The sequence below is a fragment of the Hydractinia symbiolongicarpus genome, chromosome 14, assembly GCF_029227915.1.
Source record: "Hydractinia symbiolongicarpus strain clone_291-10 chromosome 14, HSymV2.1, whole genome shotgun sequence".
In the NCBI taxonomy this organism is placed as follows: Eukaryota; Metazoa; Cnidaria; class Hydrozoa; order Anthoathecata; family Hydractiniidae; genus Hydractinia; species Hydractinia symbiolongicarpus.
This window is the reverse complement of record NC_079888.1, coordinates 22,683,710-22,697,479: the sequence shown is the minus strand read 5'-3', so window position 1 is coordinate 22,697,479 and position 13,770 is coordinate 22,683,710.

Below are 13,770 nucleotides of genomic sequence, written 5' to 3'. Positions count from 1 at the left end.
TGTAGTTTTCAAGAATGTTTTCATTTTTGATGAGACGCTGAATAAAAGCAGTTTAATCGCCGGCAAACGAAAACCCACGATTTCCCGTAAATCCCGGGCTTGGCACGTATAGTCGAATGTATACAAAGAAAGTACCCTGTGAGTAAACTCATTTCCCGAACGAATTTTTAAATTATTTTTTCACCACTAAAACGTATGAGACTTGTAGTTTTCAAAAATGTTTTCATTTTTGATGAGACGCTGAATAAAAGAAGTTTAATCGCCGGCAAACGAAAACCTGCGATTTCCCGTAAATCCCGGACTCGGCCCGTATAGTCAAAAGTATACAAAGAAAGTACCCAGGGTGTAAACTCATTTCCCGAACGATTTTTTAAATTAGTTTTTCACCACTAAAACGCATGAGACTTGTAGTTTTCAAAAATGTTTTCATTTTTGATGAGACGCTGAATAAAAGAAGTTTAATCGCCGGCAAACGAAAACCTGCGATTTCCCGTAAATTTCGTACTCGGCCCGTATAGTCAAAAGTATACAAAGAAAGTACCCAGGGAGTAAACTCATTTCCCAAACGATTTCTTAAATTCTTATTTCACCACTAAAACGCATGAGACTTGTAGTTTTCAAGAATGTTTTCATTTTTGATGAGACGCTGAATAAAAGCAGTTTAATCGCCGACAAACGAAAACCCGCGATTTCCCGTAAATCCCGGGCTTGGCATGTATAGTTGAATGTATACAAAGAAAGTACCCTGTGAGTAAACTAATTTCCAGAACGATTTTTTAAATTATTTTTTGACCACTAAAACGCATAAGACTTGTAGTTTTCAAAAATGTTTTCCTTTTTGATGAGACGCTGAATAAAAGCAGTTTAATCGCCGGCAAGCGAAAACCCGCGATTTCCCGTAAATCCCGGGCTTGGCCCGTATAGTCAAAAGTATACAAAGAAAGTACCCAGGGAGTAAACTCATTTCCCGAACGATTTTTTATATTATTTTTTTACCACTAAACGCATGAGACTTGTAGTTTTCAAAAATATTTTCATATTTGATGGGACGCTGAATAAAAGAAGTTTAATCGCCGGCAAACGAAAATCCGCGATTTCCCGTAAATCCCGGACTCGGCCCGTATAGTCAAAAGTATACAAAGGAAGTAGCCAGAGAGTAAACTCATTTCCCGAACGATTTTTTAAATTATTTTTTTACCACTAAAACGCATGAGACTTGTAGTTTTCAAAAATGTTTTCATTTTTGATGAGACGCTTAATGAAAGAGGTTTAATCGCCGGCAAACGAAATCCCGCGTTTTCCCGTAAATCCGGGGCTTGGCCGTATAGTCGAATGTATACAAAGAAAGTACCCAGGGAGTAAACTCATTTCCCGAACGATTTTTTAAATTTTTTTTTCACCACTAAAACGCATGAGACTTGTAGTTTTCAAATATGTTTTCATTTTTGATGAGACGCTGAATAAAAGAAGTTTAATCGCGGGCAAACGAAAAACTGCGATTTCCCGTAAATCCCGTACTCAGCCCGTATAGTCAAAAGTATACAAAGAAAGTACCTAGGGAGTAAACTCATTTCCCAAACGATTTCTTAAATTATTATTTCACCACTAAAACGCATGAGACTTGTAGTTTTCAAGAATGTTTTCATTTTTGATGAGACGCTGAATAAAAGCAGTTTAATCGCCGGCAAACGAAAACCCACGATTTCCCGTAAATCCCGGGCTTGGCACGTATAGTCGAATGTATACAAAGAAAGTACCCTGTGAGTAAACTCATTTCCCGAACGAATTTTTAAAATATTTTTTCACCACTAAAACGTATGAGACTTGTAGTTTTCAAAAATGTTTTCATTTTTGATGAGACGCTGAATAAAAGAAGTTTAATCGCCGGCAAACGAAAACCTGCGATTTCCCGTAAATCCCGGACTCGGCCCGTATAGTCAAAAGTATACAAAGAAAGTACCGAGGGTGTAAACTCATTTCCAAAACGATTTTTTAAATTATTTTTTCACCACTAAAACGCATGAGACTTGTAGTTTTCAAAAATGTTTTCATTTTTGAGGAGACGCTGAATAAAAGAAGTTTAATCGCCGGCAAACGAAAACCTGCGATTTCCCGTAAATTTCGTACTCGGCCCGTATAGTCAAAAGTATACAAAGAAAGTACCCAGGGAGTAAACTCATTTCCCAAACGATTTCTTAAATTCTTATTTCACCACTAAAACGCATGAGACTTGTAGTTTTCAAGAATGTTTTCATTTTTGATGAGACGCTGAATAAAAGGAGTTTAATCGCCGACAAACGAAAACCCGCGAGTTCCCGTAAATCCCGGGCTTGGCATGTATAGTCGAATGTATACAAAGAAAGTACCCTGTGAGTAAACTAATTTCCAGAACGATTTTTTAAATTATTTTTTGACCACTAAAACGCATAAGACTTGTAGTTTTCAAAAAGGTTTTCCTTTTTGATGAGACGCTGAATAAAAGCAGTTTAATCGCCGGCAAACGAAAACCCGCGATTTCCCGTAAATCCCGGGCTTGGCCCGTATAATCAAAAGTATACCAAGGAAAGTACCCAGGGAGTAAACTCATTTCCCGAACGATTTTTTATATTATTTTTTTACCACTAAACGCATGAGACTTGTAGTTTTCAAAAATATTTTCATATTTGATGGGACGCTGAATAAAAGAAGTTTAATCGCCGGCAAACGAAAATCCGCGATTTCCCGTAAATCCCGGACTCGGCCCGTATAGTCAAAAGTATACAAAGGAAGTACCCAGGGAGTAAACTCATTTCCCGAACGATTTTTTAAATTATTTTTTCACCACTAAAACGCATGAGACTTGTAGTTTTCAAAAATGTTTTCATTTTTGATGAGACGCTTAATGAAAGAGGTTTAATCGCCGGCAAACGAAATCCCGCGTTTTCCCGTAAATCCGGGGCTTGGCCGTATAGTCGAATGTATACAAAGAAAGTACCAGGGAGTAAACTCATTTCCCGAACGATTTTTTAAATTTTTTTTTCACCACTAAAACGCATGAGACTTGTAGTTTTCAAATATGTTTTCATTTTTGATGAGACGCTTAATGAAAGAGGTTTAATCGCCGGCAAACTAAATCCGCGTTTTCCTGTAAATCCGGGGCTTGGCCCGTATAGTCGAATGTATACAAAGAAAGTACCCAGGGAGTAAACTCATTTCCCGAACGATTTTTTAAATTTTTTTTCACCACTAAAACGCATGAGACTTGTAGTTTTCAAATATGTTTTCATTTTTGATGACACGCTTAATGAAAGAGGTTTAATCGCCGGCAAACGAAATCCGCGTTTTCCTGTAAATCCGGGGCTTGGCCCGTATAGTCGAATGTATACAAAGAAAGTACCCAGGGAGTAAACTCATTTCCCGAACGATTTTTTAAATTTTTTTTTCACCACTAAAACGCATAAGACTTGTAGTTTTCAAAAATGTTTTCATTTTTGATGAGACGCTTAATGAAAGAGGTTTAATCGCGGGAGAACGAAAACCCGCGATTTCCCGTAAATCCCGGGCTTGGCCCGTATAGTCGAATGTATACAAAGAAAGTACCCTGTGATTAAACTCATTTCCAGAACGATTTTTTAAATTATTTTTTCACCACTAAAACGCATAAGACTTGTAGTTTTTAAAAATGTTTTCATTTTTGATGAGACGCTGAATAAAAGAAGTTTAATTGCCGGCAAACGAAAACCTGCGATTTCCCGTAAATCCCGGACTCGGTCCGTATAGTTAAAAGTATACAAGGAAAGTACCCAGTCAGTAAACTCATTTCCCGAACGAATTTTTAAATTATTTTTTCACCACTAAAACGTATGAGACTTGTAGTTTTCAAAAATGTTTTCATTTTTGATGAGACGCTGAATAAAAAAAGTTTAATCGCCGGCAAACGAAAACCCGCGATTTCCCATAAATCCCGGCTTGGCCCGTATAGTCAAAAGTATACAAAGAAAGTACCCAGGTAGTAAACTCATTTCCCGAACGATTTTTTATATTATTTTGTCACCACTAAAACGCATGAGACTTGCAGTTTTCAAAAATGTTTTCCTTTTTGATGAGACGCCGAATAAAAGCAGTTTAATCGCCGGCAAACGAAAACCCGCGATTTCCCGTAAATCCCGGGCTTGGCCCGTATAGTCAAAAGTATACAAAGAAAGTACCCAGGGAGTAAACTCATTTCCCAAACGATTTCTTAAATTATTATTTCACCACTAAAACGCATGAGACTTGTAGTTTTCAAGAATGTTTTCATTTTTGATGAGACGCTGAATAAAAGAAGTTTAATCGCCGGCAAACGAAAACCTGCGATTTCCCGTAAATTTCGTACTCGGCCCGCATAGTCAAAAGTATACAAAGAAAGTACCCAGGTAGTAAACTCATTTCCCAAACGATTTCTTAAATTCTTATTTCACCACTAAAACGCATGAGACTTGTAGTTTTCAAGAATGTTTTCATTTTTGATGAGACGCTGAATAAAAGCAGTTTAATCGCCGACAAACGAAAACCCGCGATTTCCCGTAAATCCCGGGCTTGGCATGTATAGTCGAATGTATACAAAGAAAGTACCCTGTGAGTAAACTAATTTCCAGAACGATTTTTTAAATTATTTTTTGACCACTAAAACGCATAAGACTTGTAGTTTTCAAAAATGTTTTCCTTTTTGATGAGACGCTGAATAAAAGCAGTTTAATCGCCGGCAAACAAAAACCTGCGATTTCCCGTAAATCCCGGGCTTGGCCCGTATAGTCAAAAGTATACAAAGAAAGTACCCAGGGAGTAAACTCATTTCCCGAACGATTTTTTATATTATTTTTTTACCACTAAACGCATGAGACTTGTAGTTTCAAAAATATTTTCATATTTGATGGGACGCTGAATAAAAGAAGTTTAATCGCCGGCAAACGAAAATCCGCGATTTCCCGTAAATCCCGGACTCGGCCCGTATAGTCAAAAGTATACAAAGGAAGTACCCAGGGAGTAAACTCATTTCCCGAACGATTTTTTAAATTATTTTTTCACCACTAAAACGCATGAGACTTGTAGTTTTCAAAAATGTTTTCATTTTTGATGAGACGCTTAATGAAAGAGGTTTAATCGCCGGCAAACGAAATCCCGTGTTTTCCCGTAAATCCGGGGCTTGGCCGTATAGTCGAATGTATACAAAGAAAGTACCCAGGGAGTAAACTCATTTCCCAAACGATTTTTTAAATTTTTTTTTTACCACTAAAACGCATGAGACTTGTAGTTTTCAAATATGTTTTCATTTTTGATGAGACGCTTAATGAAAGAGGTTTAATCGCCGGCAAACGAAATCCGCGTTTTCCTGTAAATCCGGGGCTTGGCCCGTATAGTCGAATGTATACAAAGAAAGTACCCAGGGAGTAAACTCATTTCCCGAACGATTTTTTAAATTTTTTTTTCACCACGAAAACGCATGGGACTTGTAGTTTTCAAATATGTTTTCATTTTTGATGAGACGCTTAATGAAAGAGGTTTAATCGCCGGCAAACGAAATCCGCGTTTTCCTGTAAATCCGGGGCTTGGCCCGTATAGTCGAATGTATACAAAGAAAGTACCCAGGGAGTAAACTCATTTCCCGAACGATTTTTTAAATTTTTTTTTCACCACTAAAACGCATATAACTTGTAGTTTTTAAAAATGTTTTCATTTTTGATGAGACGCTTAATGAAAGAGGTTTAATCGCGGGAGAACGAAAACCCGCGATTTCCCGTAAATCCCGGGCTTGGCCCGTATAGTCGAATGTATACAAAGAAAGTACCCTGTGATTAAACTCATTTCCAGAACGATTTTTTAAATTATTTTTTCACCACTAAAACGCATAAGACTTGTAGTTTTTAAAAATGTTTTCATTTTTGATGAGACGCTGAATAAAAGAAGTTTAATCGCCGGCAAACGAAAACCTGCGATTTCCCGTAAATCCCGGACTCGGTCCGTATAGTTAAAAGTATACAAGGAAAGTACCCAGTCAGTAAACTCATTTCCCGAACGAATTTTTAAATTATTTTTTCACCACTAAAACGTATGAGACTTGTAGTTTTCAAAAATGTTTTCATTTTTGATGAGACGCTGAATAAAAAAAGTTTAATCGCCGGCAAACGAAAACCCGCGATTTCCCATAAATCCCAGCTTGGCCCGTATAGTCAAAAGTATACAAAGAAAGTAGCCAGGTAGTAAACTCATTTCCCGAACGATTTTTTAAATTTTTTTTTCACCACTAAAACGCATATAACTTGTAGTTTTTAAAAATGTTTTCATTTTTGATGAGACGCTTAATGAAAGAGGTTTAATCGCGGGAGAACGAAAACCCGCGATTTCCCGTAAATCCCGGGCTTGGCCCGTATAGTCGAATGTATACAAAGAAAGTACCCTGTGATTAAACTCATTTCCAGAACGATTTTTTAAATTATTTTTTCACCACTAAAACGCATAAGACTTGTAGTTTTTAAAAATGTTTTCATTTTTGATGAGACGCTGAATAAAAGAAGTTTAATCGCCGGCAAACGAAAACCTGCGATTTCCCGTAAATCCCGGACTCGGTCCGTATAGTTAAAAGTATACAAGGAAAGTACCCAGTCAGTAAACTCATTTCCCGAACGAATTTTTAAATTATTTTTTCACCACTAAAACGTATGAGACTTGTAGTTTTTAAAAATGTTTTCATTTTTGATGAGACGCTGAATAAAAAAAGTTTAATCGCCGGCAAACGAAAACCCGCGATTTCCCATAAATCCCGCCTTGGCCCGTATAGTCAAAAGTATACAAAGAAAGTACCCAGGTAGTAAACTCATTTCCCGAACGATTTTTTAAATTATTTTGTCACCACTAAAACGCATGAGACTTGCAGTTTTCAAAAATGTTTTCCTTTTTGATGAGGCGCTGAATAAAAGCAGTTTAATCGCCGGCAAACGAAAACCCGCGATTTCCCGTAAATCCCCGGCTTGGCCCGTATAGTCAAAAGTATACAAAGAAAGTACCCAGGGAGTAAACTCATTTCCCGAACGATTTTTTATATTATTTTTTTACCACTAAACGCATGAGACTTGTAGTTTTCAAAAATATTTTCATATTTGATGGGACGCTGAATAAAAGAAGTTTAATCGCCGGCAAACGAAAATCCGCGATTTCCCGTAAATCCCGGACTCGGCCCGTATAGTCAAAAGTATAAAAAGAAAGTACCCAGGGAGTAAACTCATTTCCCGAACGATTTTTTAAATTATTTTTTCACCACTAAAACGCATGAGACTTGTAGTTTTCAAAAATGTTTTAATTTTTGATGAGACGCTTAATGAAAGAGGTTTAATCGCCGGCAAACGAAATCCGCGTTTTCCCGTAAATCCGGGGCTTGGCTCGTATAGTCGAATGTATACAAAGAAAGTACCCAGGGAGTAAACTCATTTCCCGAACGATTTTTTAAATTTTTTTTTCACCACTAAAACGCATAAGACTTGTAGTTTTCAAAAATGTTTTCATTTTTGATGAGACGCTTAATGAAAGAGGTTTAATCGCGGGAGAACGAAAACCCGCGATTTCCCGTAAATCCCGGGCTTGGCCCGTATAGTCGAATGTATACAAAGAAAGTACCCTGTGAGTAAACTCATTTCCAGAACGATTTTTTAAATTATTTTTTCACCACTAAAACGCATAAGACTTGTAGTTTTTAAAACTGTTTTCATTTTTGATGAGACGCTGAATAAAAGAAGTTTAATCGCCGGCAAACGAAAACCTGCGATTTCCCGTAAATCCCGGACTGGGCCCGTATAGTCAAAAGTATACAAAGAAAGTACCCAGGGTGTAAACTCATTTCCCGAACGATTTTTAAAATTATTTTTTCACCACTAAAACGTATGAGACTTGTAGTTTTCAAAAATGTTTTTATTTTTGATGAGACGCTGAATAAAAGAAGTTTAATCGCGGGCAAACGAAAAACTGCGATTTCCCGTAAATCCCGTACTCAGCCCGTATAGTCAAAAGTATACAAAGAAAGTACCCAGGGAGTAAACTCATTTCTCAAACGATTTCTTAAATTATTATTTCACCACTAAAACGCATGAGACTTGTAGTTTTCAAGAATGTTTTCATTTTTGATGAGACGCTGAATAAAAGCAGTTTAATCGCCGGCAAGCGAAAACCCGCGATTTCCCGTAAATCCCGGGCTTGGCACGTATAGTCGAATGTATACAAACAAAGTACCCTGTGAGTAAACTCATTTCCAGAACGATTTTTTAAATTATTTTTTCACCACTAAAACGCATAAGACTTGTAGTTTTTAAAAATGTTTTCATTTTTGATGAGACGCTGAATAAAAGAAGTTTAATCGCCGGCAAACGAAAACCTGCGATTTCCCGTAAATCCCGGACTCGGTCCGTATAGTTAAAAGTTTACAAGGAAAGTACCCAGTCAGTAAACTCATTTCCCGAACGAATTTTTAAATTATTTTTTCACCACTAAAACGTATGAGACTTGTAGTTTTCAAAAATGTTTTCATTTTTGATGAGACGCTGAATAAAAAAAGTTTAATCGCCGGCAAACGAAAACCCGCGATTTCCCATAAATCCCGGCTTGGCCCGTATAGTCAAAAGTATACAAAGAAAGTACCCAGGTAGTAAACTCATTTCCCGAACGATTTTTTAAATTATTTTGTCACCACTAAAACGCATGAGACTTGCAGTTTTCAAAAATGTTTTCCTTTTTGATGAGACGCTGAATAAAAGCAGTTTAATCGCCGGCAAACGAAAACCCGCGATTTCCCGTAAATCCCGGGCTTGGCCCGTATAGTCAAAAGTATACAAAGAAAGTACCCAGGGAGTAAACTCATTTCCCGAACGATTTTTTATATTATTTTTTTACCACTAAACGCATGAGACTTGTAGTTTTCAAAAATATTTTCATATTTGATGGGACGCTGAATAAAAGAAGTTTAATCGCCGGCAAACGAAAATCCGCGATTTCCCGTAAATCCCGGACTCGGCCCGTATAGTCAAAAGTATACAAAGAAAGTACCCAGGGAGTAAACTCATTTCCCGAACGATTTTTTAAATTATTTTTTCACCACTAGAACGCATGAGACTTGTAGTTTTCAAAAATGTTTTAATTTTTGATGAGACGCTTAATGAAAGAGGTTTAATCGCCGGCAAACGAAATCCGCGTTTTCCCGTAAATCCGGGGCTTGGCCCGTATAGTCAAATGTATACAAAGAAAGTACCCAGGGAGTAAACTCATTTCCCGAACGATTTTTTAAATTTTTTTTTCACCACTAAAACGCATAAGACTTGTAGTTTTCAAAAATGTTTTCATTTTTGATGAGACGCTTAATGAAAGAGGTTTAATCGCGGGAGAACGAAAACCCGCGATTTCCCGTAAATCCCGGGCTTGGCCCGTATAGTCGAATGTATACAAAGAAAGTACCCTGTGAGTAAACTCATTTCCAGAACGATTTTTTAAATTATTTTTTCACCACTAAAACGCATAAGACTTGTAGTTTTTAAAAATGTTTTCATTTTTGATGAGACGCTGAATAAAAGAAGTTTAATCGCCGGCAAACGAAAACCTGCGATTTCCCGTAAATCCCGGACTGGGCCCGTATAGTCAAAAGTATACAAAGAAAGTACCCAGGGTGTAAACTCATTTCCCGAACGATTTTTTAAATTATTTTTTCATCACTAAAACGTATGAGACTTGTAGTTTTCAAAAATGTTTTTATTTTTGATGAGACGCTGAATAAAAGAAGTTTAATCGCGGGCAAACGAAAAACTGCGATTTCCCGTAAATCCCGTACTCAGCCCGTATAGTCAAAAGTATACAAAGAAAGTACCCAGGGAGTAAACTCATTTCCCAAACGATTTCTTAAATTATTATTTCACCACTAAAACGCATGAGACTTGTAGTTTTCAAGAATGTTTTCATTTTTGATGAGACGCTGAATAAAAGCAGTTTAATCGCCGGCAAGCGAAAACCCGCGATTTCCCGTAAATCCCGGGCTTGGCACGTATAGTCGAATGTATACAAAGAAAGTACCCAAGGTGTAAACTCATTTCCAGAACGATTTTTTAAATTATTTTTCCACCACTAAAACGCATAAGACTTGTAGTTTTTAAAAATGTTTTCATTTTTGATGAGACGCTGAATAAAAGAAGTTTAATCGCCGGCAAACGAAAACCCGCGATTTCCCGTCAATTTGATGGGACGCTGAATAAAAGAAGTTTAATCGCCGGCAAACGAAAATCCGCGATTTCCCGTAAATCCCGGACTCGGCCCGTATAGTCAAAAGTATACAAAGAAAGTACCCAGGGAGTAAACTCATTTCCCGAACGATTTTTTAAATTATTTTTTCACCACTAAAACGCATGAGACTTGTAGTTTTCAAAAATGTTTTAATTTTTGATGAGACGCTTAATGAAAGAGGTTTAATCGCCGGCAAACGAAATCCGCGTTTTCCCGTAAATCCGGGGCTTGGCCCGTATAGACAAATGTATACAAAGAAAGTACCCAGGGAGTAAACTCATTTCCCGAACGATTTTTTAAATTTTTTTTTCACCACTAAAACGCATAAGACTTGTAGTTTTCAAAAATGTTTTCATTTTTGATGAGACGCTTAATGAAAGAGGTTTAATCGCGGGAGAACGAAAACCCGCGATTTCCCGTAAATCCCGGGCTTGGCCCGTATAGTCGAATGTATACAAAGAAAGTACCCTGTGAGTAAACTCATTTCCAGAACGATTTTTTAAATTATTTTTTCACCACTAAAACGCATAAGACTTGTAGTTTTTAAAAATGTTTTCATTTTTGATGAGACGCTGAATAAAAGAAGTTTAATCGCCGGCAAACGAAAACCTGCGATTTCCCGTAAATCCCGGACTGGGCCCGTATAGTCAAAAGTATACAAAGAAAGTACCCAGGGTGTAAACTCATTTCCCGAACGATTTTTTAAATTATTTTTTCATCACTAAAACGTATGAGACTTGTAGTTTTCAAAAATGTTTTTATTTTTGATGAGACGCTGAATAAAAGAAGTTTAATCGCGGGCAAACGAAAAACTGCGATTTCCCGTAAATCCCGTACTCAGCCCGTATAGTCAAAAGTATACAAAGAAAGTACCCAGGGAGTAAACTCATTTCCCAAACGATTTCTTAAATTATTATTTCACCACTAAAACGCATGAGACTTGTAGTTTTCAAGAATGTTTTCATTTTTGATGAGACGCTGAATAAAAGCAGTTTAATCGCCGGCAAGCGAAAACCCGCGATTTCCCGTAAATCCCGGGCTTGGCACGTATAGTCGAATGTATACAAAGAAAGTACCCAAGGTGTAAACTCATTTCCAGAACGATTTTTTAAATTATTTTTTCACCACTAAAACGCATAAGACTTGTAGTTTTTAAAAATGTTTTCATTTTTGATGAGACGCTGAATAAAAGAAGTTTAATCGCCGGCAAACGAAAACCCGCGATTTCCCGTCAATCCCGGTTTGGCCCGTATAGTCAAAAGTATACAAAGAAAGTACCCAGGAAGTAAACTCATTTCCCGAACGATTTTTTAAATTATTTTTTCCCCACTAAAACGCATGAGACTTGTAGTTTTCAAAAATGTTTTCATTTTTGATGAGACGCCGAATAAAAGCAGTTTAATCGCCGGCAAGCGAAAACCTGCGATTTCCCTAAATCCCGGACTCGGCCCGTATAGTCAAAAGTATACAAAGAAAGTACCCAGGGAGTAAACTCATTTCCAGAACGATTTTTTAAATTATTTTTTCACCACTAAAACGCATAAGACTTGTAATTTTTAAAAATGTTTTCATTTTTGATGAGACGCTGAATAAAAGCAGTTTAATCGCCGGCAAACGAAAACCCGCGATTTCCCGTAAATCCCGGGCTTGGCCCGTATAGTCAAAAGTATACAAAGAAAGTACCCAGGGAGTAAACTCATTTCCCGAACGAATTTTTATATTATTTTTTTACCACTAAACGCATCAGACTTGTAGTTTTCAAAAATATTTTCATATTTGATGGGACGCCTGATAAAAGAAGTTTAATCGCCGGCAAACGAAAATCCGCGATTTCCCGTAAATCCCGGACTCGGCCCGTATAGTCAAAAGTATACAAAGAAAGTACCCAGGGAGTAAACTTATTTCCCGAACGATTTTTTAAATTATTTTTTCACCACTAAAACGCATGAGACTTGTAGTTTTCAAGAATGTTTTCATTTTTGATGAGACGCTGAATAAAAGCAGTTTAATCGCCGGCAAGCGAAAACCCGCGATTTCCCGTAAATCCCGGGCTTGGCACGTATAGTCGAATGTATACAAAGAAAGTACCCTGTGAGTAAACTCATTTCCAGAACGATTTTTTAAATTATTTTTTCACCACTAAAACGCATAAGACTTGTAGTTTTTAAAAATGTTTTCATTTTTGATGAGACGCTGAATAAAAGCAGTTTAATCGCCGGCAAACGAAAACCCGCGATTTCCCGTAAATCCCGGGCTTGGCCCGTATAGTCAAAAGTATACAAAGAAAGTACCCAGGGAGTAAATTCATTTCCCGAACGATTTTTTATATTATTTTTTTACCACTAAACGCATGAGACTTGTAGTTTTCAAAAATATTTTCATATTTGATGGGACGCTGAATAAAAGAAGTTTAATCGCCGGCAAGCGAAAACCTGCGATTTCCCTAAATCCCGGACTCGGCCCGTATAGTCAAAAGTATAGAAAGAAAGTACCCAGGGAGTAAACTCATTTCCAGAACGATTTTTTAAATTATTTTTTGACCACTAAAACGCATAAGACTTGTAGTTTTCAAAAATGTTTTTATTTTTGATGAGACGCTGAATAAAAGAAGTTTAATCGCGGGCAAACGAAAAACTGCGATTTCCCGTAAATCCCGTACTCAGCCCGTATAGTCAAAAGTATCCAAAGAAAGTACCCAGGGAGTAAACTCATTTCCCAAACGATTTCTTAAATTATTATTTCACCACTAAAACGCATGAGACTTGTAGTTTTCAAGAATGTTTTCATTTTTGATGAGACGCTGAATAAAAGCAGTTTAATCGCCGGCAAGCGAAAACCCGCGATTTCCCGTAAATCCCGGGCTTGGCACGTATAGTCGAATGTATACAAAGAAAGTACCCTGTGAGTAAACTCATTTCCAGAACGATTTTTTAAATTATTTTTTCACCACTAAAACGCATAAGACTTGTAGTTTTTAAAAATGTTTTCATTTTTGAAGAGACGCTGAATAAAAGAAGTTTAATCGCCGGCAAACGAAAACCCGCGATTTCCCGTCAATCCCGGTTTGGCCCGTATAGTCAAAAGTATACAAAGAAAGTACCCAGGAAGTAAACTCATTTCCCGAACGATTTTTTAAATTATTTTTTCCCCACTAAAACGCATGAGACTTGTAGTTTTCAAAAATGTTTTCATTTTTGATGAGACGCTGAATAAAAGCAGTTTAATCGCCGGCAAGCGAAAACCTGCGATTTCCCTAAATCCCGGACTCGGCCCGTATAGTCAAAAGTATACAAAGAAAGTACCCAGGGAGTAAACTCATTTCCAGAACGATTTTTTAAATTATTTTTTCACCACTAAAACGCATAAGACTTGTAATTTTTAAAAATGTTTTCATTTTTGATGAGACGCTGAATAAAAGCAGTTTAATCGCCGGCAAACGAAAACCCGCGATTTCCCGTAAATCCCGGGCTTGGCCCGTATAGTCAAAAGTATACAAAGAAA